Source organism: Grus americana, unplaced genomic scaffold, assembly GCF_028858705.1.
Source record: "Grus americana isolate bGruAme1 unplaced genomic scaffold, bGruAme1.mat scaffold_131, whole genome shotgun sequence".
Classification (NCBI taxonomy): domain Eukaryota; kingdom Metazoa; phylum Chordata; class Aves; order Gruiformes; family Gruidae; genus Grus; species Grus americana.
The window spans coordinates 72,501-76,263 of record NW_026561450.1 but is presented as its reverse complement, the minus strand read 5'-3'; positions in this window follow the sequence as shown (position 1 = coordinate 76,263).

Genomic DNA, 3,763 nt, shown 5'->3' with positions numbered 1-3,763 from the left:
CGCAGCCCCCGTTCACTGCGGGGCCTGGGCCCGGGCCTGGCTGAGCGGCCTCGGGGGGGGGGGGGCGCCTGACGGGCCAGCGGCCCCGGGGACGGGTCGGCGGGCCCGGCAGCGGGGGCCTGTTCCCGTGCAGCTTGCAGGCCGCAGCCGGGCGGTGGCGGGGGGCAGGGAGCGGGCCGGCCCGGCCCGGGCCCGGGCCCTCGCGCGTGGGCGGCGGGCCCGGCCCGCAGCCCCCGTTCACTGCGGGGCCTGGGCCCGGGCCTGCTGAGCGGCTCGGGGGGGGGGGGCGCGCCTGACGGGCCCGGCGGGCCCGGCAGCGGGGCAGGCCTGTTCCCGTGCAGCTTGCAGGCCGCAGCCGGGCGGGTGGAGGGGGGGCAGGAGCGGGCCGGCCCGGGGCCGGGCCCTCGCGGCGGCCCGGGCCCGGCCCGCAGCCCCCGTTCACTGCGGGGCCTGGGCCCGGGCCTGCTGAGCGGCCTCGGGGGGGGGCGCCTGACGGGCCAGCGGCCCCGGGGACGGGCCGGCGGGCCCGGCAGCGGGGGCCTGTTCCCGTGCAGCTTGCAGGCCGCAGCCGGCACGACAGGCGGGCGGTGGCGGGCTGGTAGGAGCGGGCCGGCCCGGCGGGCCTTTACGTCTACCTGGCTGCTTCACACGCCACCAGGTCTGCCTCTGCAGTTGGCCATCAGGTCCTACGGGCTCGCGGCGGGCTCTCAGGTCCACCCGGCTCCGCGGCGGGCTCTCAGGTCTACCGGCTCCCGGCGGGGCTCTCAGGTCTACCGGCTCCGCTGCAGGCGCTCTGGTCTTCCCGGCTCCGCCGGGACTTGGCGGTTCCGGGTCTGGCAGGTAGACCTGTTGTCCCTGCCCACCTCCCCGGAGCTGCCGATGGGGTCGCTGTTTTTCGCTGCCTCCAGCTACGCCATCGTAAAAGGCAGCGTGGTTGGTGCGCCTCCCCGGTGGCCATAGGCAGCGCTCTTGGAGCTCGCCGGGGTTGGGGCGGGGGGGCGGGGGGGGGGGGGGGGACGTATCTGTCCGTATTATAGGCGCGAGCGGTGTCTCGCGACCAGGGCGAACACTAGCGAACGGCTGCTCACCCCCGCGGCTCTGCCGGACACCGGGGGTTTTTGGCAGCCGGTCTCAGCCGTTTCCGTGGCGGTTGGTCTCACCTTCCAGAGTGCTTGGCACGGTCGTCCTCCCGGTGCTTCCCCGGCTAAGCCAGCACAGGGCACCCGAAGGTCTGCTGGCAGCCGCGGAGAGCCGGAGCCACTTGCAGTCTCTGGTGGTCGTTGCCTACTGCTGTGAGGTGCTGAGCCCGATCCCGCGGGGCAGGGCAAAGGCTGGCGGCGGTTGCCGGCACTCGAACGCACGCGGCTGGGGAAAGGGTGGGCGCCGCTGTCCCACCCTCCTCGGTGGTTTCTCCTTTGCTCTGTTTCCTGAGCTGGCCCAATGACGGCGAAGGTTACTGCCGGTGTATGCTGGAGGCAGACGGCCGGGGGTTTCAAGCCTGCGGTGGCTTTCCCTGGTTCCGGAGGGCCCAGTGACCCGAGTGGGCGATGTTGGCGGCAACTCGTCCTTTTTCTCCGGCCTTAAGCTGGAGCCCGCGAGGCGGGCAGAGCTTTGAGCGGTGGCTGGCAGGTGGAGGCAGGCCTGCTGTGTCTTCTCCCCGGTGCCCAGAGCCCGATGACGGCACAGGCGCGCGGTGGTGGTGCCACCTCCTCTCTCGGCCGGCACGAGCCAGCCGTGGGGCGTCCCACGGTGTCCGGCCTGCCCTGCCTTACCCGGTTGCCGGAGGGCTGGGTGGAAAGGTCTGTGAGCGGTGGTCGAAGGGCGAGGCGTGCCGTGGGGGGGCCCGCCGCGCCCTTTTTTTTTTTCTGTTTTTTTTTTTTTTTTTCTCCCTCCCCCCCCTTTCTTTCCCCGGCCTTAAGCTGGAGCCCGCAAAGCGGGTGGAAATGCGAGCGGGCAGCCGGTCGCTGTGGCCGGCAGCCGAATGCAGACCGCCGGGGGCAGGCGAGCCTGCCGTGTTTTCTCCCCGGTGCCCAGAGCCCGATGACGGCACAGGCGCGCGGCGGTGGTGCCACCTCCTCTCTCGGCCGGCACGAGCCAGCCGTGGGGCGTCCCACGGTGTCTGGCCTGCCCTGCCTTACCCGGTTGCCGGAGGGCTGGGTGGAAAGGTCTGTGAGCGGTGGTCGAAGGGCGAGGCGTGCTGTGGGGGGGGGCCGCCTCGCCCTTTTTTTTTTTTTTTCTGTGTTTTTTTTTTTTTTTTCCTCCCTCTCCCCCCTTTCTTTCCCCGGCCTTAAGCTGGAGCCCGCAAAGCGGGTGGAAATGCGAGCGGGCAGCCGGTCGCGGTGGCCGGCAGCCGAATGCAGACCGCTGGGTGTCTTCTGGCCTGCTGTGGCTTCCCTTGGCCCCGAATGCCCAGGGATGGCACTCACGAGACGGCGGCGCCTCGTGTTTCACAGAGCTGCTCACTTCCATTTGGTTCTCCCCCTCCCCGCCCGGGGTAAGCGGCGCCCCGCGGGGCACGGCAAAGACCGGTGACCGGTGGCGGTTGCCGGCACTCTCGAACGCCTGAGGGACGGGGGGAGTCGAGCCTGCCGTGGCCTTTCCTCCGCTCCCATCGACCTGATGAAAGGGAATCGTTGTCCAGAGCGCGTGCCGGTGGCGGCACCACCTCCCGATCCAGACGCAGTCAGCGCCCGCTGAGGCGTCCCTGGGCGCGCTGGAGAGGTTCCACGACGGGCCGGCTCTGCCGGCGTTCCGGCCGTCGGAGCCCGTCTCGCAGACGTCAGCCTCTCGCTCGCACGCAGGGCCCCGCGTCTGCTGTCCCACCCCCCCCCGGGCGGTGGAGGGCGCGTGCGGCTGTCGCTGTCCCAGGACCGTGGCCGTGGGGCCTCCGCTTCCTTTACTGATCGATGAGGCATCCCCGGGCACGTCGGAGAGGCTTCACGGCGGGCCGGCTCTGCCGGTGTTCAGGCTGGCGTTGCACCTCTCCTCAGACGCTGGCCCCCCCCCCACCCTCGCACGCAGGGCCCCGTGTCTGCTGTCCCACACCCCCCCCCGGGGGGTGGTGGAGGGCGCGCGTGGCTGTCGCTGTCCCAGGACCGTGGCTGTGGGGCCTCCGCTACTTTCTGCTCTTCCCTTTTCCCTTCCTGATCGATGAGGCTTTTCGGGTCGCGTCGGAGAGGGCCCTCGGCGGGCCGGCTCTTCCGTGCTCCCTGTTAATAGGGAGCCACGGCGGTGTCCGGTGTTCAGGCAGGGTGGTCTCCTTTCCATTTCGCGTCCCGTGGCACGCGAGGTGTTGCCCTCCTCCCCTGAGCGAAGGGGGCCATGACGACGGCGGTGGGGCGCGTGCCTTGCCGCGTCGCCCCGTGTCCGGGGCCCCCCCCCGCTCTCCTGGGGTTCCTCGGGCTTCTTTACCGAAGCGGGCTGTGTGACGGCCGCGTGGCCCCGCGAGCCCTCAGGTGTCCTAAAGCACGCGAGGTGCTGGTGCCGTCCTCGGTCCGGGTGCCTGCGGGTGCCGGCTGCGAGCAGCGCTTGGGCGGTGGAGCGGCTGAGCCGCGAGAAAAGGGGGGCGAGAAGAAAAGCGCGAGCGCCTGGCGCCGCGCGTGGGTCGCACCCGCGCCCGGGTGGGTCCCGAGGCGTGCTGCGGGCGGCAGGGGGGGGCGTCCCCCACTCCGCCGCTGCCGCCGCTGCATTGGCTTTCCGTGCCGCACCCCCGCCTGCTGCGGAGCGAGCCGCCCCGGCAAGGGGCCTCGGTCGCGAGGTCGCG